Source organism: Lissotriton helveticus, chromosome 8, assembly GCF_964261635.1.
Source record: "Lissotriton helveticus chromosome 8, aLisHel1.1, whole genome shotgun sequence".
In the NCBI taxonomy this organism is placed as follows: domain Eukaryota; kingdom Metazoa; phylum Chordata; class Amphibia; order Caudata; family Salamandridae; genus Lissotriton; species Lissotriton helveticus.
Genome location: NC_136069.1, coordinates 18,169,333 through 18,194,304, shown reverse-complemented (window position 1 = coordinate 18,194,304; position 24,972 = coordinate 18,169,333). Strand labels below are relative to the sequence as shown.

At 49.2% G+C, this 24,972-nt stretch overlaps 1 protein-coding gene across 2 annotated transcripts in view; it reads left to right on the top strand.

The window, feature by feature from the left end:
• The window catches only part of LOC144772231 (cystathionine beta-synthase-like protein), a 258,165-nt gene that overhangs the window by 16,349 nt on the left and 216,844 nt on the right, over positions 1-24,972 (top strand). The window contains exon 1 of one of the 2 annotated variants that reach the window (XM_078656388.1): positions 7,421-7,590. The exons of the other annotated variant lie outside the window; for it this stretch is intronic. The gene's annotated coding sequence lies outside the window, so the exon portion shown is untranslated. Of the gene's footprint in view, positions 1-7,420; positions 7,591-24,972 lie in introns of those variants that run through there. 2 annotated transcript variants of the gene reach the window in all.

The following is a 24,972-nucleotide window of genomic DNA, read 5'->3' as shown; positions in this document are numbered from 1 at the left end:
TGCCCTGCTGTCATTGGCCGCAGGTTGTGCTGACGCTGTGGGCGGGTGCATAGGGCCTGGCTCAGGTTGCACGGGCTTGCGTGGATTGGGCTGCAGCCGTGCTGTCATTGGCCTCAGGCTGTGCTGACACTGTGGGCGGGTGCATAGGGCCTGGCTCCACAGAGTGCACAGGCTCGGTGGGTTGGGCTGCAGCCGTGCTCTCATTGGCCGTATGCTGTGCTGACGCTGAGGGCGGGTGCATAGGGCCTGGCTCCACAGTGAGCACAGGCTCGGTGGGTTGGACTGCAGCCGTGCTCTCATTGGCCGCTGGCTGTGCTGACGCTGAGGGCGGGTGCATAGGGCCTGGCTCCACAGTGTGCACAGGCTCGGTGGGTTGGGCTGCAGCCGTGCTCTCATTGGCCGCTGGCTGTGCTGGCGCTGTGGGCGGGTGTATAGGGCCTGGCTCAGTGTGCACAGGGCCGCGCGGGTTGGACTGCAGCCGTGCTCTCATTGGCCGCTGGCTGTGCTGACGCTGAGGGCGGGTGCATAGGGCCTGGCTCCACAGTGTGCACAGGCTCGGTGGGTTGGGCTGCAGCCGTGCTCTCATTGGCCGCTGGCTGTGCTGGCGCTGTGGGCGGGTGTATAGGGCCTGGCTCAGTGTGCACAGGGCCGCGCGGGTTGGGCTGCAGCCGTGCTGTCATTGGCCACAGGCTGTGCTGACGCTGTGGGCAGGTGCATAGGGCCTGGCTCAGGTTGCACGGGCTCGCGTGGATTGGGCTGCAGCCATGCTGTCATTGGCCGCAGGCTGTGCTGACACTGTGGGCGGGTGCATAGGGCCTGGCTCCACAGTGTGCAGCCCTGCTGTCCATGGCCGCTGGCTGTGCTGAGCTGTGGGCGGGTGCATAGGGCCTGGCTCAGTGTGCACAGGCTCGGGTGGGTTGGGCTGCAGCTGTGCTGTCATTGGCCGCTGGCTGTGTTGACGCTGTGGGCGGGTGCATAGGGCCTGGCTCCACAGTGTGCACAGGCTCGGTGGGTTGGGCTGCAGCCGTCCTGTCATTGGCCGCAGGCCTTGCTGATGCTGTGGACGGGTGCATAGGGTCTGGCTCCACAGTGTGCATTGGCTCGGTGGGTTGGGCTGCAGCCGTGCTCTCATTGGCTGCAGCCTGTGCTGATGCTGGGGGCGGGTGCACAGGCTCGAGTGGGTTGGGCTGCAGCTGTGCTCTCATTGGCTGCAGCCTGTGCTGACGCTGGGGGCGGGTGCACAGGCTCGGGTGGGTTGGGCTGCAGCCGTGCTTTCATTGGCCGCCGGCTGTGCTGATGCTGTGGGCGGGTGCATAGGGCCTGGCTCAGTGTGCACAGGCTTGGTGGGTTGGGCTGCAGCTGTGCTGTCATTGGCCGCAGGCTGTGCTGACGCTGTGGGCGAGTTCATAGTGCCTGGCTCAGTGTGCACAGGCTTGGTGGGTTGGGCTGCAGCCGTGCTGTCATTGGCCGCTGGCTGTGATGACGCTGGGGGCGGGTGCAGCGGATCGGTGGGTTGGGCTGCAGCTGTGCTGTCATTGGCCGCAGATTGTGCTGACGCTGTGGGCGAGTTCATAGTGCCTGGCTCAGTGTGCACAGGCTTGGTGGGTTGGGCTGCAGCCGTGCTGTCATTGGCCGCTGGCTGTGATGACGCTGGGGGCGGGTGCAGCGGATCGGTGGGTTGGGCTGCAGCTGTGCTGTCATTGGCCGCAGATTGTGCTGACGCTGTGGGCGGGTGCATAGGGCCTGGCCCCACAGTTTGCAAAGGCTCGCGTGGGTTTGGCTGCAGCCGTGCTGTCATTGGCCGCTGGCTGTGCTGAAGCTGTGGGTGGGTGCATAGGGCCTGGCCTCACAGTGTGCACAGGCTCGGTGGGTTGGGCTGCAGCCATGCTCTCATTGGCCGCTGGCTGTGATGACGCTGGGGGCGGGTGCAGAGGATCGGTGGGTTGGGCTGCTGCCCTGCTGTCATTGGTCGCAGGTTGTGCTGACGCTGTGGGTGGGTGCATAGGGCCTGGCCCCACAGTGTGCACAGGATCGCGTGGGTTGGGCTGCAGCCGTGCTCTCATTGGCCGCTGGCTGTGCTGGCGCTGTGGGCAGGTGCATAGGGCCTGGCTCAGGTTGCACGGGCTCGCGTGGGTTGGGCTGCAGCCGTGCTCTCATTGGCCGCTGGCTGTGCTGACGCTGAGGGTGGGTGCATAGGGCCTGGCTCCACAGTGTGCACAGGCTCGGTGGGTTGGGCTGCAGCCGTGCTCTCATTGGCCGCTGGCTGTGCTGGCGCTGTGGACGGGTGTATAGGGCCTGGCTCAGTGTGCACAGGGCCGCGCGGGTTGGGCTGCAGCCGTGCTGTCATTGGCCACAGGCTGTGCTGATGCTGTGGGCAGTTGCATAGGGCCTGGCTCAGGTTGCACGGGCTCGCGTGGATTGGGCTGCAGCCATGCTGTCATTGGCCGCAGGCTGTGCTGACTCTGTGGGCGGGTGCATAGGGCCTGGCTCCACAGTGTGCAGCCCTGCTGTCATTGGCCGCTGGCTGTGCTGAGCTGTGGGCGGGTGCATAGGGCCTGGCTCAGTGTGCACAGGCTCGGGTGGGTTGGGCTGCAGCTGTGCTGTCATTGGCCGCTGGCTGTGTTGACGCTGTGGGTGGGTGCATAGGGCCTGGCTCCACAGTGTGCACAGGCTCGGTGGGTTGGGCTGCAGCTGTCCTGTCATTGGCCGCAGGCTGTGCTGACGCTGTGGGCAGTTGCATAGGGCCTGGCTCAGGTTGCTCGGGCTCGCGTGGATTGGGCTGCAGCTGTGCTGTCCTTGGCCGCAGGCTGTGCTGACACTGTGGGCGGGTGCATAGGGTCTGGTTCCACAGTGTGCAGCCCTGCTATCATTGGCCGCTGGCTGTACTGAGCTGTGGGCGGGTGCATAGGGCCTGGCTCAGTGTGCACAGGCTCGGGTGGGTTGGGCTGCAGCTGTGCTGTCATTGGCCGCTGGCTGTGTTGACGCTGTGGGCGGGTGCATAGGGCCTGGCTCCACAGTGTGCAAAGGCTCGGTGGGTTGGGCTGCAGCCGTCCTGTCATTGGCCGCAGGCCTTGCTGATGCTGTGGACGGGTGCATAGGGTCTGGCTCCACAGTGTGCATTGGCTCGGTGGGTTGGGCTGCAGCCGTGCTCTCATTGGCTGCAGCCTGTGCTGATGCTGGGGGCGGGTGCACAGGCTCGAGTTGGTTGGGCTGCAGCCGTGCTCTCATTGGCTGCAGCCTGTGCTGACGCTAGGGGCGGGTGCACAGGCTCGGGTGGGTTGGGCTGCAGCCGTCCTGTCATTGGCCGCAGGCTGTGCTGACGCTGTGGGCGGGTGCATAGATCCTGGCTCAGTGTGCACAGGCTCAGGTGGGTTGGTCTGCAGCCGTGCTTTCATTGGCCGCTGGCTGTGCTGACGCTGTGGGCGGGTGCATAGGGCCTGGCTCAGTGTGCACAGGCTTGGTGGGTTGGGCTGCAGCCGTGCTGTCATTGGCCGCTGGCTGTGCTGAAGCTGTGGGTGGGTGCATAGGGCCTGGCCTCACAGTGTGCACAGGCTCGGTGGGTTGGGCTGCAGCCGTGCTCTCATTGGCCGCTGGCTGTGATGACGCTGGGGGCGGGTGCAGAAGATCGGTGGGTTGGGCTGCTGCCCTGCTGTCATTGGTCGCAGGTTGTGCTGACGCTGTGGGTGGGTGCATAGGGCCTGGCCCCACAGTGTACAAAGGCTCTCGTGGGTTTGGCTGCAGCCGTGCCGTCATTGGCCGCTGGCTGTGCTGGCGGGTGTATAGGGCCTGGCTCAGTGTGCACAGGGTCGCGCGGGTTGGGCTGCAGCCGTCCTGTCATTGGCTGCAGGCTGTGCTGACGCTGTGGGCAGGTGCATAGGGCCTGGCTCAGGTAGCACGGGCTCGCGTGGATTGGGCTGCAGCCATGCTGTCATTGGCCGCTGGCTGTGCTGAGCTGTGGGCGGGTGCATAGGGCCTGGCTCAGTGTGCACAGGCTCGGGTGGGTTGGGCTGCAGCTGTGTTGTCATTGGCCGCTGGCGGTGTTGACGCTGTGGGCGGGGGCATACGGCCTGGCTCCACAGTGTGCACAGGCTCGGTGGGTGTGGCTGCAGCCGTGCTGTCATTGGCCGCTGGCTGTGCTGATGCTGTGGCCGGGTGCACAGGCTCGGTGGGTTGGGCTGCAGCCCTGCTTTCATTGGCCGCAGGCTGTGCTGACGCTGTGGGCAGGTGCATAGGACCTGGCTCAGGCTGCACGGGCTCACATGGGTTGGGCTTCAGCCGTGCTGTCATTGGCCGCAGGTTGTGCTGACGCTGTGGGCGGGTGCATAGGGCCTGGCTCCACAGTGTGCACAGGCTTGCGTGGGTTTGGCTGCAGCGGTGCTCTCATTGGCTGCAGGCTGTGCTGACGCTGTGGGCGGGTGCATAGGGCCTGGCTCAGGTTGCACAGGCTCGGGTGGGTTGGGCTGCAGCCGTGCTGTCATTGGGTGCAGGCTGTGCTGATGCTGGGGGCGGGTGCATAGGGCCTAGCTCAGTGTGCACAGGCTCGGTGGGTTGGGCTGCAGCCGTGCAGTCATTGGCCGCAGGCTCTGCTGACGCTGTGGGCGGGTGCATAGGGCCTGGCTCAGTGTGCACAGGCTTGGTGGGTTGGGCTGCAGCCGTGCAGTCATTGGCTGCAGGCTGGGTTGACCCTGTGGGCGGGTGCATAGGGCCTGGCTCAGTCTGCATAGGCTGGGTGGGTTGGGCTGCAGCTGTGCTGTCATTGGCCGCAGGCTGTTCTGACGCTGGGGGCGGGTGCATAGGGCCTTGCTCCACAGTGTGCACAGGCTCGGTGGGTTGGGCTGCAGCCGTGCTGTCATTGGCTGCAGCCTGTGCTGACGCTGTGGGCGGGTGCATAGGGCCTGGCTCAGTGTGCACAGGCTCGTGTAATAAGTTGATCTGTAGCTGAGTAGTATTGATTGATGATGGTTTATTGAAGGATAATTAGGTTGAATCATAAAGTCATTAAAGTATAATCTAAGGATCATATAAGAATATTTAAGTCTCTCCTAAGCCCCACCAGGAGCAGCTCTCTTGCTACTCAGCCCTCTCTTCCAACTGTCATCCATCCACACACCACACATTCCATATTACCTCACACACTCCACATTCCACCATTCACCCAGATAGGGCTGAGCAGTAAGACAGGATGATAAGAAAGGCACGTGGCATCCAAACCAGGATACCACACCACCTTCCCCCTTACAAATGAACAAACAAAAGAATAGGGTAGAACATGAGAATGGTCATTCTAAAATTGAATCTTACATTGTATAATAGAAATTATGAATAAATACATAAAAGTATTTATAACGACCACCCCTTAAATAGAGCACGTCCTATGAGTAATTGTTTCTGTTAGTCTCTTCAAAATTCAACAATGGTCACCTTATTTTTCATCTTCTTGGGGCTCATATCTCAGTTTTTCGCTACGGTTTGTGGTGGACTTCATTCTCAAGTAAGTGATTCCACAGTTATGGATAAGTTCCACCTCATTTTAATAACCTACATTATTTACATGGAATTGAATTGTCTTCATCACGACAACGGTGTCTACTTTATTTTTTAATCTTTTTTATGGGGGACTGTATTTGGACTCTTCTATATATTTACAGCATTAAGTAGCTAAATGTTTTATGCCAAATTGGTCATGTGGTTAACCAATTATAGGACAGTAGCAGTCGATAGGTAATTAATTTGCTATAATATATATTCAATACTAACCTGTGTTCCACTGTAGGTTATTTTCGAGTTTTAAGAATAGCATACTAAAGGTAATTTGCTATTTTAGAAGATCATTTACACGAGTTTTAGAGAATAGCATACTAAAGTTAATTTGCTATTCTAGAAGGTTATTACACGAATTTAAAAAGTAGCATACTAAAGTTAATTTGCTATTTTATATGTTCAAGTGCTAGCCTGTGTTCCATTGTAGAGTATTTTCATGAGTTTAAAGAATAGCATTCTAAAGGTAATTTGCTATTCTAGAAAGTTATTAGTGTAGCATACTAAAGTTAATTTGCTATTCTAGAAGATTATTACGTGAATTTTAAAAATAGCATACTAAAGTTAATTTGCTGTTTTGTATAGTAAGTTCAATGCTATACACATATGTAATGTTTATAGTTAAATACTACATGATAGCATATGTGCTCATGACTGTCACAAATTTGTTCATACAAATTTTATTTTTAATACTGTTCTAAGCACGTGACTGTCATCTATTTGTTTTATACAAACTGCATACATTGCATGTGACTGTAATTTAGTCACCTACATATTCCTACTTAGTGAACGTTGTGCACACGTCACTTTATAGGAATTGTAATTTAATTAAGTACTTTTTGGTGATTTTCTTGTTCGCATATTTTAATTGTGACTTCAACGTTTCTTTCACTTTGCTGGTCTGGCCAACTGGCATGTTGTGTGGGTGACGGTGAATTCTTTTCCTTACATCTTGTGAAATTCAATGCGAAAATATGTATTATCAATCTATTCCTGTTTTATGTGTAAAGGGGGAAGGGGTAGTCGTTATAGATACTTTTATGTATTTATTCATAATTTCTATTATACAATGTAAGATTCAATTTTAGAATGACCATTCTCATGTTCTACCCTATTCTGTTGTTTGTTCATTTGTAAGGGGGAAGGTGGTGTGGTATCCTGGTTTGGATGCCACGTGCCTTTCTTATCATCCTGTCTTGCTGCTCAGCCCTATCTGGGTGAATGGTGGAATGTGGAGTGTGTGAGGTAATATGGAATGTGTGGTGTGTGGATGGATGAGAGTTGGAAGAGAGGGCTGAGTAGCAAGAGAGCTGCTCCTGGTGGGGCTTAGGAGAGACTGAAATATTCTTATATGATCCTTAGATGATACTTTAATGACTTTATGATTCAACCTCATTATCCTTCAATAAACCATCATCAATCAATACTACTCGGCTACAGATCATCTTATTACAGCTCGCGTGGGTGTGGCTGCAGCCCTGCTGTCATTGGCCGCTGGATGTGCTGACGCTGTGGGCGGGTGTATAGGCGCGCGCGGGTTGGGCTGCAGCCGTGTTCCCATTGGCTGCTTGCCCTGTGCACGTGCTCTCCTGCTTTGTGTACAGACTCGGGCTGGGCTCAGGTGCCCTGGGCTCGGCCGTTGCAACGCTGCCATTGGCTAGCGGACACTGGTGGGCGTGTCTTCCTTCGGTCGCCCCGCCTATTCTGTCGTCACCGCCATTGTCCCCTCCACGCCCCAACGTTCTATACACTTGCACGCACGACCTGTGAAGCGCATCAACAGCATCTGCGCAGCCATTGGGCCGAGAGTGACCAGCCCCCCGCCCACATCTCATCCAATCAGAGTGCGGAAAACCAGCTTTCCCCGGCTCAGCCAATGAGCGGGCGCCTCGCGGAGGCCGCGTGGATGCAGCTGCTCCTGACGCGTCTTCGGCACTCTACCTGCGTTGCAGCAGCACGCGGAGCTCGGAATCGGCGCTGCGCGGCTTTCAACCGTCACACGCGGTGACGTCAGCATTCGGGCCTCGAGACACCGACGCAAGGCTAGGTGACGTAAGTGTGCGTCAGTAGAGGGGCAACGGCCTGGGTGAGGTGTAGGGGGGCAAAGCTCGAGGGGCAGGGGGGCACGGTGAAGAGGACGGGCACAGGAAGGAGGGGGCAATTAAAACTGTGGCAGGAGGGATATTAAGATATTGTCCACCTATTGAGGAGAAATGGAGTATTGGGCAAAGAGGCATGATGTATTGGGAAGTAGGGGGTATTAGGCCATGAGACTTGAGGTATTGGGAAGTAGGGGGTATTAGGTCATGAGACTTGAGGTATTGGGAAGTAGAGGGTATTAGGTCATGAGACTTGAGGTATTGGGAAGTAGGAGGGTATTAGGTCATGAGACTTGAGGTATTGGGAAGTAGGAGGGTATTAGGTCATGAGACTTGAGGTATTGGGAAGCAAGAGGGTATTAGGCCATGAGACTTGAGGTATTGGGAAGCAAGAGGGTATTAGGTCATGAGACTTGAGGTATTGGGAAGTAGGAGGGTATTAAGTCATGAGACTTGAGGTATTGGGAAGTAGGAGGGTATTAGGTCATGAGACTTGAGGTATTGGGAAGCAAGAGGGTATTAGGTCATGAGACTTGAGGTATTGGGAAGTAGGAGGGTATTAGGTCATGAGACTTGAGGTATTGGGAAGTAGGAGGGTATTAGGTCATGAGACTTGAGGTATTGGGAAGCAAGAGGGTATTAGGTCATGAGACTTGAGGTATTGGGAAGCAAGAGGGTATTAGGTCATGAGACTTGAGGTATTGGGAAGTAGGAGGGTATTAAGTCATGAGACTTGAGGTATTGGGAAGTAGGAGGGTATTAGGTCATGAGACTTGAGGTATTGGGAAGCAAGAGGGTATTAGGCCATGAGACTTGAGGTATTGGGAAGCAAGAGGGTATTAGGTCATGAGACTTGAGGTATTGGGAAGTAGGAGGGTATTAGGTCATGAGACTTGAGGTATTGGAAGTAGGGGGGTATTAGCTCATGAGACTTGAGGTATTGGGAAGTAGGAGGGTATTAGGTCATGAGACTTGAGGTATTGGGAAGTAGGAGGGTATTAAGTCATGAGACTTGAGGTATTGGGAAGTAGGAGGGTATTAGGTCATGTGACTTGAGGTATTGGGAAGTAGGAGGGTATTAAGTCATGAGACTTGAGGTATTGGGAAGTAGGAGGGTATTAGGTCATGAGACTTGAGGTATTGGGAAGCAAGAGGGTATTAGGCCATGAGACTTGAGGTATTGGAAGTAGGAGGGTATTAGGTCATGAGACTTGAGGTATTGGGAAGTAGGAGGGTATTAGATCATGAGACTTGAGGTATTGGGAAGTAGGAGGGCATTAGGTCATGAGACTTGAGGTATTGGGAAGTAGGAGGGTATTAGGTCATGAGACTTGAGGTATTGGGAAGCAAGAGGGTATTAGGTCATGAGACTTGAGGTATTGGGAAGTAGGAGGGTATTAGGTCATGAGACTTGAGGTATTGGGAAGTAGGAGGGTATTAGATCATGAGACTTGAGGTATTGGGAAGCAAGAGGGTATTAGGTCATGAGACTTGAGGTATTGGGAAGTAGGAGGGTATTAAGTCATGAGACTTGAGGTATTGGGAAGTAGGAGGGTATTAGGTCATGAGACTTGAGGTATTGGGAAGCAAGAGGGTATTAGGCCATGAGACTTGAGGTATTGGGAAGCAAGAGGGTATTAGGTCATGAGACTTGAGGTATTGGGAAGTAGGAGGGTATTAGGTCATGAGACTTGAGGTATTGGGAGTAGGGGGGTATTAGCTCATGAGACTTTAGGTATTGGGAAGTAGGAGGGTATTAGGTCATGAGACTTGAGGTATTGGGAAGTAGGAGGGTATTAAGTCATGAGACTTGAGGTATTGGGAAGTAGGAGGGTATTAGGTCATGAGACTTGAGGTATTGGGAAGTGGGAGGGTATTAGGTCATGAGACTTGAGGTATTGGGAAGTAGGAGGGTATTAGGTCATGAGACTTGAGGTATTGGGAAGTAGGAGGGTATTAGGTCATGAGACTTGAGGTATTGGGAAGTAGGAGGGTATTAGGTCATGAGACTTGAGGTATTGGGAAGCAAGAGGGTATTAGGCCATGAGACTTGAGGTATTGGGAAGCAAGAGGGTATTAGGTCATGAGACTTGAGGTATTGGGAAGTAGGAGGGTATTAAGTCATGAGACTTGAGGTATTGGGAAGTAGGAGGGTATTAGGTCATGAGACTTGAGGTATTGGGAAGCAAGAGGGTATTAGGCCATGAGACTTGAGGTATTGGGAAGCAAGAGGGTATTAGGTCATGAGACTTGAGGTATTGGGAAGTAGGAGGGTATTAGGTCATGAGACTTGAGGTATTGGAAGTAGGGGGGTATTAGCTCATGAGACTTGAGGTATTGGGAAGTAGGAGGGTATTAGGTCATGAGACTTGAGGTATTGGGAAGTAGGAGGGTATTAAGTCATGAGACTTGAGGTATTGGGAAGTAGGAGGGTATTAGGTCATGTGACTTGAGGTATTGGGAAGTAGGAGGGTATTAAGTCATGAGACTTGAGGTATTGGGAAGTAGGAGGGTATTAGGTCATGAGACTTGAGGTATTGGGAAGCAAGAGGGTATTAGGCCATGAGACTTTGAGGTATTGGAAGTAGGAGGGTATTAGGTCATGAGACTTGAGGTATTGGGAAGTAGGAGGGTATTAGATCATGAGACTTGAGGTATTGGGAAGTAGGAGGGCATTAGGTCATGAGACTTGAGGTATTGGGAAGTAGGAGGGTATTAGGTCATGAGACTTGAGGTATTGGGAAGCAAGAGGGTATTAGGTCATGAGACTTGAGGTATTGGGAAGTAGGAGGGTATTAGGTCATGAGACTTGAGGTATTGGGAAGTAGGAGGGTATTAGATCATGAGACTTGAGGTATTGGGAAGCAAGAGGGTATTAGGTCATGAGACTTGAGGTATTGGGAAGTAGGAGGGTATTACGTCATGAGACTTGAGGTATTGGGAAGTAGGAGGGTATTAGGTCATGAGACTTGAGGTATTGGGAAGCAAGAGGGTATTAGGCCATGAGACTTGAGGTATTGGGAAGCAAGAGGGTATTAGGCCATGAGACTTGAGGTATTGGGAAGCAAGAGGGTATTAGGCCATGAGACTTTGAGGTATTGGGAAGTAGGAGGGTATTAGGTCATGAGACTTGAGGTATTGGGAAGTAGGAGGGCATTAGGTCATGAGACTTGAGGTATTGGGAAGTAGGGGGTATTAGGTCATGAGACTTGAGGTATTGGGAAGTAGGGGGTATTAAGTCATGAGACTTGAGGTATTGGGAAGTAGGAGGGTATTAGGTCATGAGACTTGAGGTATTGGGAAGCAAGAGGGTATTAGGCCATGAGACTTGAGGTATTGGAAGTAGGGGGGTATTAGGTAATGAGACTTGAGGTATTGGGAAGCAAGAGGGTATTAGGTCATGAGACTTGAGGTATTGGGAAGTAGGAGGGTATTAGGTCATGAGACTTGAGGTATTGGGAAGTAGGCGGGTATTAAGTCATGAGACTTGAGGTATTGGGAAGTAGGAGGGTATTAGGTCATGAGACTTGAGGTATTGGGAAGCAAGAGGGTATTAGGTCATGAGACATGAGGTATTGGGAAGTAGGAGGGTATTAGGTCATGAGACTTGAGGTATTGGATGTAGGAGGGTATTAGGTCATGAGACTTGAGGTATTGGGAAGCAAGAGGGTATTAGGTCATGAGACTTGAGGTATTGGGAAGTTGGAGGGTATTAGGTCATGAGACTTGAGGTATTGGGAAGTGGGTGGGTATTAGGTCATGAGACTTGAGGTATTGGGAAGTAGGAGGGTATTAAGTCATGAGACTTGAGGTATTGGGAAGCAAGAGGGTATTAGGTCATGAGACTTGAGGTATTGGGAAGTAGGAGGGTATTAGGTCATGCGACTTGAGGTATTGGAAAGCAAGAGGGTATTAGGTCATGAGACTTGAGATATTGGGAAGTAGGACGGTATTAGGTAATGAGACTTGAGGTATTGGGAAGTAGGAGGGTATTGGGCCATGAGACTTGAGGTTTTGGAAGTAGGAGGGTATTAGGTCATGAGACTTGAGGTATTGGGAAGTAGGAGGGTATTAGGTAATGAGACTTGAGGTGTTGGGAAGTAGCAGGGTATTAGGTAATGAGACTTGAGGTATTGGGAAGTGGGAGGGTATTAGGTTATGAGATTTGAGGTATTGGGAAGTAGGGGGGTATTAGGGCATGAGACTTAAGGTATTGGGAAGTAGCATGGTATTAGGTCATGAGACTTGAGGTATTGGGAAGTAGCAGGGTATTAGGTCATGAGACTTGAGGTATTGGGAAGTGGGAGGGTATTAGGTTATGAGACTTGAGGTATTGGGAAGTAGGAGGGTATTAGGTCATGAGACTTGAGGTATTGGGAAGTGGGAGGGTATTAGGTTATGAGACTTGAGGTATTGGGAAGTAGGAGGGTATTGGGTCATGAGACTTGAGGTATTGGGAAGTAGGAGGGTATTAGACCATGAGACTTGAGGTATTGGGAAGCAAGAGGGTATTAGACCATGAGACTTGAGGTATTGGAAGTAGGAGGGTATTAGACCATGAGACTTGAGGTATTGGAAGTAGGAGGGTATTAGGTCATGAGACTTGAGGTATTGGGAAGTAGGAGGGTATTAGGTCATGAGACTTGAGGTATTGGGAAGTAGGAGGGTATTAGGTCATGAGACTTGAGGTATTGGGAAGTAGGAGGGTATTAGGTAATGAGACTTGAGGTATTGGGAAGTGGGAGGGTATTAGGTTATGAGACTTGAGGTATTGGGAAGTAGGAGGGTATTAGGTCATGAGACTTGAGGTATTGGGAAGTAGGGTATTAGGTCATGAGACTTGAGGTATCGGGAAGCAAGAGGGTATTAGGTCATGAGACTTGAGGTATTGGGAAGTAGGACGGTATTAGGTAATGAGACTTGAGGTATTGGGAAGTAGGAGGGTATTGGGCCATGAGACTTGAGGTTTTGGAAGTAGGAGGGTATTAGGTCATGAGACTTGAGGTATTGGGAAGTAGGAGGGTATTAGGTAATGAGACTTGAGGTATTGGGAAGTAGCAGGGTATTAAGTCATGAGACTTGAGGTATTGGGAAGTAGGAGGGTATTAGGTCATGAGACTTGAGGTATTGGGAAGCAAGAGGGTATTAGGCCATGAGACTTGAGGTATTGGAAGTAGGGGGGTATTAGGTAATGAGACTTGAGGTATTGGGAAGCAAGAGGGTATTAGGTCATGAGACTTGAGGTATTGGGAAGCAAGAGGGTATTAGGTCATGAGACTTGAGGTATTGGGAAGTAGGAGGGTATTAGGTCATGCGACTTGAGGTATTGGAAAGCAAGAGGGTATTAGGTCATGAGACTTGAGATATTGGGAAGTAGGACGGTATTAGGTAATGAGACTTGAGGTATTGGGAAGTAGGAGGGTATTGGGCCATGAGACTTGAGGTTTTGGAAGTAGGAGGGTATTAGGTCATGAGACTTGAGGTATTGGGAAGTAGGAGGGTATTAGGTAATGAGACTTGAGGTGTTGGGAAGTAGCAGGGTATTAGGTAATGAGACTTGAGGTATTGGGAAGTGGGAGGGTATTAGGTTATGAGATTTGAGGTATTGGGAAGTAGGGGGGTATTAGGGCATGAGACTTAAGGTATTGGGAAGTAGCATGGTATTAGGTCATGAGACTTGAGGTATTGGGAAGTAGCAGGGTATTAGGTCATGAGACTTGAGGTATTGGGAAGTGGGAGGGTATTAGGTTATGAGACTTGAGGTATTGGGAAGTAGGAGGGTATTAGGTCATGAGACTTGAGGTATTGGGAAGTGGGAGGGTATTAGGTTATGAGACTTGAGGTATTGGGAAGTAGGAGGGTATTGGGTCATGAGACTTGAGGTATTGGGAAGTAGGAGGGTATTAGACCATGAGACTTGAGGTATTGGGAAGCAAGAGGGTATTAGACCATGAGACTTGAGGTATTGGAAGTAGGAGGGTATTAGACCATGAGACTTGAGGTATTGGAAGTAGGAGGGTATTAGGTCATGAGACTTGAGGTATTGGGAAGTAGGAGGGTATTAGGTCATGAGACTTGAGGTATTGGGAAGTAGGAGGGTATTAGGTCATGAGACTTGAGGTATTGGGAAGTAGGAGGGTATTAGGTAATGAGACTTGAGGTATTGGGAAGTGGGAGGGTATTAGGTTATGAGACTTGAGGTATTGGGAAGTAGGAGGGTATTAGGTCATGAGACTTGAGGTATTGGGAAGTAGGGTATTAGGTCATGAGACTTGAGGTATCGGGAAGCAAGAGGGTATTAGGTCATGAGACTTGAGGTATTGGGAAGTAGGACGGTATTAGGTAATGAGACTTGAGGTATTGGGAAGTAGGAGGGTATTGGGCCATGAGACTTGAGGTTTTGGAAGTAGGAGGGTATTAGGTCATGAGACTTGAGGTATTGGGAAGTAGGAGGGTATTAGGTAATGAGACTTGAGGTATTGGGAAGTAGCAGGGTATTAGGTAATGAGACTTGAGGTATTGGGAAGTGGGAGGGTATTAGGTTATGAGATTTGAGGTATTGGGAAGTAGGGGGGTATTAGGGCATGAGACTTAAGGTATTGGGAAGTAGCATGGTATTAGGTCATGAGACTTGAGGTATTGGGAAGTAGGAGGGTATTAGGTAATGAGACTTGGGGTATTGGGAAGTAGGAGGGTATGAGGTAATGAGACTTGAGGTATTGGGAAGTAGCAGGGTATTAGGTAATGAGACTTGGGGTATTGGGAAGTAGGAGGGTATTAGGTCATGAGACTTGAGGTATTGGGAAGTGGGAGGGTATTAGGTTATGAGACTTGAGGTATTGGGAAGTAGGAGGGTATTAGGTCATGAGACTTGAGGTATCGGGAAGTAGGAGGGTATTAGGTCATGAGACTTGAGGTATTGGGAAGTGGGAGGGTATTAGGTCATGAGACTTGAGGTATTGGGAAGTAGGAGGGTATTAGGTCATGAGACTTGAGGTATTGGATGTAGGAGGGTATTAAGTCATGAGACTTGAGGTATTGGGAAGTAGGAGGGTATTAGGTCATGAGACTTGAGGTATTGGATGTAGGAGGGTATTAGGTCATGAGACTTGAGGTATTGGGAAGCAAGAGGGTATTAGGTCATGAGACTTGAGGTATTGGGAAGTTGGAGGGTATTAGGTCATGAGACTTGAGGTATTGGGAAGTGGGTGGGTATTAGGTCATGAGACTTGAGGTATTGGGAAGTAGGAGGGTATTAAGTCATGAGACTTGAGGTATTGGGAAGCAAGAGGGTATTAGGTCATGAGACTTGAGGTATTGGGAAGTAGGAGGGTATTAGGTCATGCGACTTGAGGTATTGGGAAGCAAGAGGGTATTAGGTCATGAGACTTGAGATATTGGGAAGTAGGACGGTATTAGGTAATGAGACTTGAGGTATTGGGAAGTAGGAGGGTATTGGGCCATGAGACTTGAGGTTTTGGAAGTAGGAGGGTATTAGGTCATGAGACTTGAGGTATTGGGAAGTAGGAGGGTATTAGGTAATGAGACTTGAGGTGTTGGGAAGTAGCAGGGTATTAGGTAATGAGACTTGAGGTATTGGGAAGTGGGAGGGTATTAGGTTATGAGATTTGAGGTATTGGGAAGTAGGGGGGTATTAGGGCATGAGACTTAAGGTATTGGGAAGTAGCATGGTATTAGGTCATGAGACTTGAGGTATTGGGAAGTAGCAGGGTATTAGGTCATGAGACTTGAGGTATTGGGAAGTGGGAGGGTATTAGGTTATGAGACTTGAGGTATTGGGAAGTAGGAGGGTATTAGGTCATGAGACTTGAGGTATTGGGAAGTGGGAGGGTATTAGGTTATGAGACTTGAGGTATTGGGAAGTAGGAGGGTATTGGGTCATGAGACTTGAGGTATTGGGAAGTAGGAGGGTATTAGACCATGAGACTTGAGGTATTGGGAAGCAAGAGGGTATTAGACCATGAGACTTGAGGTATTGGAAGTAGGAGGGTATTAGACCATGAGACTTGAGGTATTGGAAGTAGGAGGGTATTAGGTCATGAGACTTGATGTATTGGGAAGTAGGAGGGTATTAGGTCATGAGACTTGAGGTATTGGGAAGTAGGAGGGTATTAGGTCATGAGACTTGAGGTATTGGGAAGTAGGAGGGTATTAGGTAATGAGACTTGAGGTATTGGGAAGTGGGAGGGTATTAGGTTATGAGACTTGAGGTATTGGGAAGTAGGAGGGTATTAGGTCATGAGACTTGAGGTATTGGGAAGTAGGGTATTAGGTCATGAGACTTGAGGTATCGGGAAGCAAGAGGGTATTAGGTCATGAGACTTGAGGTATTGGGAAGTAGGACGGTATTAGGTAATGAGACTTGAGGTATTGGGAAGTAGGAGGGTATTGGGCCATGAGACTTGAGGTTTTGGAAGTAGGAGGGTATTAGGTCATGAGACTTGAGGTATTGGGAAGTAGGAGGGTATTAGGTAATGAGACTTGAGGTATTGGGAAGTAGCAGGGTATTAGGTAATGAGACTTGAGGTATTGGGAAGTGGGAGGGTATTAGGTTATGAGATTTGAGGTATTGGGAAGTAGGGGGGTATTAGGGCATGAGACTTAAGGTATTGGGAAGTAGCATGGTATTAGGTCATGAGACTTGAGGTATTGGGAAGTAGGAGGGTATTAGGTAATGAGACTTGGGGTATTGGGAAGTAGGAGGGTATGAGGTAATGAGACTTGAGGTATTGGGAAGTAGCAGGGTATTAGGTAATGAGACTTGGGGTATTGGGAAGTAGGAGGGTATTAGGTCATGAGACTTGAGGTATTGGGAAGTGGGAGGGTATTAGGTTATGAGACTTGAGGTATTGGGAAGTAGGAGGGTATTAGGTCATGAGACTTGAGGTATCGGGAAGTAGGAGGGTATTAGGTCATGAGACTTGAGGTATTGGGAAGTGGGAGGGTATTAGGTCATGAGACTTGAGGTATTGGGAAGTAGGAGGGTATTAGGTCATGAGACTTGAGGTATTGGGAAGTAGGAGGGTATTAGGTCATGAGACTTGAGGTATTGGGAAGTAGGAGGGTGTTAGGTCATGAGACTTGAGGTATCGGGAAGTAGGAGGGTATTAGGTCATGAGACTTGAGGTATTGGGAAGTGGGAGGGTATTAGGTCATGAGACTTGAGGTATTGGGAAGTAGGAGGGTATTAGGTCATGAGACTTGAGGTATTGGGAAGTAGGAGGGTATTAGGTCATGAGACTCGAGGTATTGGGAAGTAGGAGGGTATTAGGTAATGAGACTTGGGGTATTGGGAAGTAGGAGGGTATTAGGTAATGAGACTTGAGGTATTGGGAAGTAGGAGGGTATTAGGTCATGAGACTTGAGGTATTGGGAAGTGGGAGGGTATTAGGTCATGAGACTTGAGGTATTGGGAAGTGGGAGGGTATTAGGTCATGAGACTCGAGGTATTGGTAAGTGGGTATTAAGAAAAGATGCTTTGGGTAGTGTGAAGGATCAGGGTATAAAAAAAGAGGCGGGGTCAGGAAGGAAGTGGATTGGACATAGTGACTTGGGATACTTGAAACAAGGGGTATTAAGTAAGAGTTGTGGTATTGGGAAGAAAGATGGATTGGGAAAAGAGTCTTCTGGTATTGAGAAGGTGGGCAGTAGGAAAAGAGTCTTGGGGTAGTATGAAGTAGGAGGGCAGTAGGAAAAGAGTCTTGGGGTAGTATGAAGTAGGAGGGCAGTAGGATAAGTGTCTTGGGGTATTGTGAAGGAGGAGAGTGTGAGGAAAAAAGTCTTCGGGTAGTGTGAAGGAGCAGGGCATCGGAGAAGAGTTGAGAAGTAGGATGGCTTTAGGAAACAAGGCTTAGGGGTGCAAGGAATGCAGGGCACTGGAGAGAAGGGCTTGGTGTGGTGAGACGGAGGGTCATTGTGCCAGTCATTCGCGGTAGGCATGGGGTACGGGCGTGTAGGGCAGTGCGGAGGGGGCGCTGGAAGAAAAGGGTCGAGGTGGAGGAAGCAGAGTTTTATAGGGAGGCTTGGAAGAAGTGTTTGTGGAAGGAGTGGTGCTTGGCATTGGAAGGGTTAGCCGGAAGGAGGTGATGGTGGAAAGGGGAAGGTTCTGGGCACGGAAGGAGGGGGTGGCACTGGAGGAAAGGGCTTAGGGAGCTCGAGTGAGAAGGAGCCCAGCTAAGGGGACGAGAAGCAGGGGTCGTGGAATCGGGGGACACTTGGAAAGTAGTGCATAGCGGGGATCTGAGGAGGGGGGACTCATAAACCCACGCCCATAGAGGAGGAAATGGGGGGGTTGACAGTGCCCCCCCTGCAGAATGTGATGAGGAGCTTCCATATCTCCGAGATTGTAATGACCTTGGGCTGAAAGGGGGCTCCTCGTGGGTGTGGGGCCCCCAGACTCGTTGCCCCCCTCACTGAAGAGGCTCGTGTAGAGCTCCTGGGTTTCAGAAGGAGATGGTCGGGGTCTTGGGAGGGAGGGGATTGGGTAACAGAGGAGGTTGTATTTGTGGAGGCAGGGTAAGGATTGGGGCCAGGGTGGGTGACAGGAGGCACTTTGGGCATGGATGGGTGATGTGGAAGGGTATGGGGTGCGCCAGCTAAGGTAGGAGTTATGATTATAGGGTCACCGTGCCCAGTGGTGGTCTTTCTTTTTCAGGTGTCTTATTCCAGTTGGTTTAGGTGATTTAGAGCCATAATCTATCTCCCACAATGCATCAACTTGTGAAATGAAAGCCAAGACTTGAAAAACGTGTCCCAGATACCCTGAAATCCTCTGGTAACCTTGGTGCATAGGGCAAAGTCTCCGTGTAGGGGTATTTGGAAGCAGGGCCGGACTGCAAACCTTAAGCAGAAATCATAAATTCAGCCCCTATGTGCAGACGTGCCCATCCACGCTAGAACCAGCTCCAAACACAGAGCCACTCTTTCAGATTGTCTCCGGGGTCACATAACGTGCACCACCACTGCTGGAGGCCGAAACTGGCCTCCAAGAGTCAAAACCGGCCTCCAAGAGTCAAAACCGGCCTCCAAGAGTCAAAACCGGCCTCCTGGGGTTCCAGCCTCCCTGGGCATTGCCCGGCTGGCCAATCCGGCCATGTTTGTGAGGAGAGGCATTCAAAGGCTTTGAGGAGGTAGGAGAGGGAAGCAGGGGCTAGCTTGCATGTCCTTTTTAATGTTGCTCTTAAATGTCATAATTTGTGTACAATGGAAATTTGTTATTATGTATTTCTAAAGATTTTAATTAATCAAGCAAAATAAACATTATCTATCTCTCTGCATGTCACAGAGTGAAAGTGTCTCCGTGAGTGGCCTTTGGAAGTTGCTGAGCTGCCTATCGAGGGCCTTTGGGTATCTTATTGATACACTGAAGACTAGGTGCCCTGCCCGTGTGCTTAGCACGCATTTCACCTAGAAGCGCTGAAATACGTGCTCGCTGTTGTCAAACTCGCCCTCGGAATGTGTTGTGCTAGTGAATGTGGCACTGTTGTTGCAAACTCAAGGCCTGTGTACTGGGGGCTGCCTGTTTGCTGCACTTCACCCTGTCATGTAGTGTCAGAGCTGAAGTGTGAGACCTGCATAGAGGCTGCCATGGGCTGCTGCTCGGGTCTGGCACTGCCTGCTGGCCAGACCAAGGACTGGCAGAGCATGAGTACCAAGGGGGCACCCTAAGGTGCCATGGCAGTCTTACATGAGCAAACCCTAGCATGAGACACTTGATGGGAGATAGCCTCATGATATCAGAGTCCTCTAGATTAAGGGCACCTCTGTGTGCATGGCAAACTCTACAGTGTTATTGATCATGCAACTGATATATCACACTTACAATGCAGGCATTGGATTGCAGCATTTAATATAGCACTTACAACCCCTATGTGGGTAACTGAAGCACTTGTCCTCATGTGTAGCAAGCGACGCCAGGTTGGATGTGTGGCGGCAAGGGTGTTTTCTTTGGTTTGTGGTCCTATGTGGGAAGAGTTTCCATGTCGTGAGTGAGGATCACCGAGGTGCAGTTATCATGTTATGGGAGTCAGCGCGTAGCAGTGTGGTGCTTGGAGTGTGAGAGACAGAGGCACAGTTGTATGATGTTCAGGGTGCTGGCAGCTTAGAATAGCTCCTCATGCCCCTCTGGTATTTCTTATGATTACAGGGTGCTCAGTTGGTGACTGCACTGGATTGTCCAGTCTGACATTTTGTGTACAACAGCCCTGACCTGGCATGGTTCTAGGGGGAGAAAGGCAGAGATCTGCAGCATGGGCATTGTTGCTATCATCCCATAAAAGTGTCGCTGTGAGCTGTAAATAAGTGGTTCGAGCGTGTATACAGTTGGTACCTGCAGTCCTGTATTAGATTAAAGCCCTCCGGATTGACCAGCAGTGTGTGACAGATCTCTTCAGTTTTTCCGTTGCTGTTTGCTTAGTGATGTCTGTTTTTGGCGGTATGATACTGGTGATGGATAACCCTCATAGTGGATTGTCTTATGTTAACATATAAGTCATAACTTACAATTGCCTGCCGACTGCAAAGTCTGGCTTTTAGGGAGTTTCAGAGCTTGGTGGCCTGTCATGAGAAAACAGGCGTTCCTGTGGATTTCTTGTCATAAGGTGGTAGGATAAGTGATGCAAGCCTCGAGCACAATGTTCAATTTAGTTTGCATTGCTTTAATTTATCTTCTGGGTATGTGGTCTTTTCCTTGGGAGGCTCTGTGGAGAATGCAGAGTGCCTTGAAGACTGCCCTTCTAGCTATAGGTAGCCTGTGGAGCGATTGCATGACTGGGGTCACGTGTTCCCTCGGGCGAAGACTGAAAAAGGCTTTGCGGCAGCATTGGGGACCAGTTGCGTTTTGTATATGATGAATGGGGGTGCGCCAAGGTATAGGCTGATTGCATCGTCAAGCTTGGACAGTACCAGGGTGGCTTGCAGTTTATATTGGTTTCCAAGGTATAGGAAGATGCGACGTAGTGTTTTCATTGCGTTGAAGACATTCTTTTTGACATTAATGTGGTATCGAGGATAGCTCCGCGTCAACGGTTACCCTAGGTTTCTAACTGCTCTTGATGTTGATGGATGGGCCTTAAGTTCCTTAGTCCATGTGGCAGTCGGCTGATCTTTGTACCATTGTCCACAGGTCATAATCTACCTTGGTAATATCAAGATTTAGAGAGTTATTTATCATCTGTGTTTATGGCACGAAGGCCGTCATCAAGTTTGGAATTGTAGAGGCCTCCCAGGCTGTCCATAAAAAAAAAAGTGTCTTGTGGGTGTCAACAGCATAGTTGTAACAGGTGAGGTTGAATGATTTAATCCTGGTAGGTAGACGTTGAATATTAGAGGGGATGCACAGGGACCCTATAGTGTGCCTGGAACTGCTGTGGAAGCTCTCCCCTCTGCACCTGCCTGTAGCTGGTTTGGAGGGTAGTCCCCAAAGCGAGGGTTGCCACACAGCGCTCACTCACTAATTGCCCCTACAAATATTGTCACACCTTTGCTGTTGGCATGGTCCCTGTAGGAGAGGAATCGCTGTAGTGAGGGCAGGAGTCTTGATCGCATGGGCTGCATAGCATGACGTGTCACAACATCTGCAGGTAAACCCCGGGCTTAGCCTACACTGGGCATGAAAGACTGAATGGGTGAAGGCGAGTCTGCCATGCTCACTCAGGCTTTTTGCCTTAGGGTTAAAGAGTTACTGAACTGAGTCTCCCCTTTAACTGTGAATATCTGAGCCGCCTGTATCTGTGCCTAATCCATGCTAAACCCATAATGTCTTGAGGCCCGGGGATGTCCTGAGAGATTTCATAAGATATGGGGCGAATGGCTAAACCTACTGTCTTGGGATATGTGCTTGATTTCTCTCCTACCTTGTTACATTGCTTCTCCGGTGGGGGGGTTTGCTGGAAGGTGTGGCTGGGATTCATGTCGTCTGCTGAAGATGGACTTTGATTTACTGTGCAATCATATGCTGTCCTTTGTATGTTTGGTTTTTCAAATGCAAATAAACTTGATTATCAAAAAAAAACACATATTGTCTGGACTGCGGATACAGGATCTCGACCATGGTGAGAGTAGAGGAATACTGGGGAGACGGTGGGGCAGCGCGTCACTGTTTAACACCACTTACTCTGGCTCCATTGAGTTTTGGGGTGTCTAGTTCTGCTGTTGTGAATAAAGTATTTTACTTTCTTACTGTTGGAGTCAAAGTGAGCTGTTTTCATTGAGATTGTGGTAATTAACTCCACACCCCTCTAAAACTGCGTTTCTGAAATTAACACGGATGTCGTGTTTCAATACAGAACTGGCACCCATTATTGAGGTAAAAAATTGAAATTGAGTTCGATTATCGATCTTCAAATATGCTGCTGAATGATACTTGGTGGTTATTATTATCGAATGAAGGACTGGGTATTGAATTACATTCCTAATACCAAGTTACGGTATCAAGCTTCCGGGTTGATATGGACGTTTGATAGTGAGTTACTGATAGCAGGTAATGATTTTGGGACTGTTGCATCTTGGTTATCAACTTATAAGACCAAGCTAAAACCCTGAAACGGACATTGAGGTTCGATACGGAGTTACTTACTGACCATGAGTTACAAATCTGATATTGAGATACTGAATATGAAGTATGGTCCTGATTGAATGCCAGTACCCCTACTTCACTGCATTAGTAATCTTCAAGTGTGATACTAACATTCAGCTGCAGTACTAATCCGTGTTACCTATGAGTTTACCGGGCTTTAAGTATATTATTGAGCAGCGGTACTCCTACTCTGCTGCATTACTGACTAGTTACTGATCTTGCAGTATGATATTGAGTTGCGATGCTCCCACTCGGCTGCGTTACTGATAAGTTACTTGTCTTGGAGTATGATATTGAGCTGCAGTACTTCTAGCCAACTGTGTTACTAATAAATTACAGATATTGAAGTAGGGGCTCAGTGGTTAGAGGCGGCAGACCCGGAAGCTGAGATCAGCCGTGGACCAGGGTTCGGTTCTCCGCCTCGGCGGGTCTCGGGCTAAAAAAAAAATTCCACGGACTCGACAATTCTCGCTCCGGTGCCTACTCGACTCACGGGATCACACTCTGCGACTCTGGGCAATAGCTTGCTTAATCTCCACTACGGCCCCTCGCGGCGGGATGCCTGGCTTTCACCTTGTGAATACCCTGCCGGGGTATCTCACAGGGGAATACCAGGACGGGTTCCCTAAGCAAGCGCCTTGAGACCCCTGGGTGATTAGTGCGCTATATAAATCGAAATACATTTACATTTACAGTGCACCTCAATACTCCTACTTTGTTGCGTTAGTGGTAAATTGCTGATCATGATGTACAATACTTATATTAATTGGTTATACTTGTCATCGACTACATTACTGATAAATACTGAGTAATGCCACAGAAAAATATTGACATTAAAGTGCGACACTGAGTGAAGTTACTGATACAGAGCCCAGAGTGTGAGATTGCGTTACGTTATTGATATTGACACAGATCTACAGTAAGGGCATTGAAACTCGACAGTGAGCCAAGTTACCCATACCGAGCTCAGAGTTTGGTACTGAGTTACCTTACTGATACTTATCCGTGATAATCGTACTCTGCTTAGTTACTAATGTAACTTACTGTAGATCTGTGTCATTACTCAATATTAGTAAGTTACATTAGTAACTAAGCAGAGTACGAGTATCACGGGTCAATATCAGTAAGGTAACTCAGTACCAAATTCTGAGCTCGGTATGGGTAACTTGGCTCTCTGTCGAGTTTCAATGCCCTTACTGTAGATCTGTGTCATTACTCAAGATTAGTAAGTTACATTAGTAACTAAGCAGAGTACGCGTATCATAGGTCAGTATCAGTAAGGTAACTCAGTACCAAACTCTGAGCTCGGTATGGGTAACTTCGCTCTCTTTCGAGGTTCAATGCCCTCACTGTAGCTCTGTGTCATTACTCAATATCAGTAAGTTACATTAGTAACTAAGCAGAGTACGAGTATCACGGATTAGCATCAGTAAGGTAACTCAGTACCAAAGTCTGAGCTCGGTATGGGTAACTTGGCTCTCTGTCGAGTTTCTATGCCCTTACTGTAGATCTGTGTCATTACTCAATATCAGAAAGTTACATTAGTAACTAAGCAGAGTACGAGTATCGCGGATCAGTATCAGTAATGTAACTCAGTACCAAACTCTGAGCTCGGTATGGGTAACTTGGCTCACTGTCGAGGTTCAATGCCCTTACTGTAGATCTGTGTCATTACTCAATATCAGTAAGTTACATTAGTAACTAAGCAGAGTACGAGTATCACGGATCAGTATCAGTAAGGTAACTCAGTACCAAACTCTGAGCTCGGTATGGGTAACTTGGCTCTCTGTCGAGGTTCAATGCCCTTAATGTAGCTCTGTGTCATTACTCAATATCAGTAAGTTACATTAGTAACTAAGCAGAGTACGAGTATCGCGGATCAGTATCAGTAATGTAACTCAGTACCAAACTCTGAGCTCGGTATGGGTAACTTGGCTCACTGTCGAGGTTCAATGCCCTTACTGTAGATCTGTGTCATTACTCAATATCAGTAAGTTACATTAGTAACTAAGCAGAGTACGAGTATCACGGATCAGTATCAGTAAGGTAACTCAGTACCAAACTCTGAGCTCGGTATGGGTAACTTGGCTCTCTGTCGAGGTTCAATGCCCTTAATGTAGCTCTGTGTCATTACTCAATATCAGTAAGTTACATTAGTAACTAAGCAGAGTACGAGTATCGAGGATCAGTATCAGTAAGGTAACTCAGTACCAAACTCTGAGCTCGGTATGGGTAACTTGGCTCACTTTCGAGTTTCAGTGCCCTTACTGTAGATCTGTGTCATCACTCAATATTAGTAAGTTACATTAGTAACTAAGCAGAGTACGAGTATCACGGATTAGCATCAGTAAGGTAACTCAGTACCAAAGTCTGAGCTCGGTATGGGTAACTTGGCTCACTGTCGAGGTTCAATGCCCTTACTGTAGATCTGTGTCATTACTCAGTATTAGTAAGTTACATTAGTAACTAAGCAGAGTACGAGTATCACGGGTCAGTATCAGTAATGTAACTCAGTACCAAAGTCTGAGCTCGGTATGGGTAACTTGGCTCTCTGTCGAGTTTCAATGCCCTTACTGTAGATCTGTGTCATTACTCAGTATTAGTAAGTTACATTAGTAACTAAGCAGAGTACGAGTATCACGGGTCAGTATCAGTAATGTAACTCAGTACCAAAGTCTGAGCTCGGTATGGGTAACTTGGCTCACTGTCGAGGTTCAATGCCCTTACTGTAGATCTGTG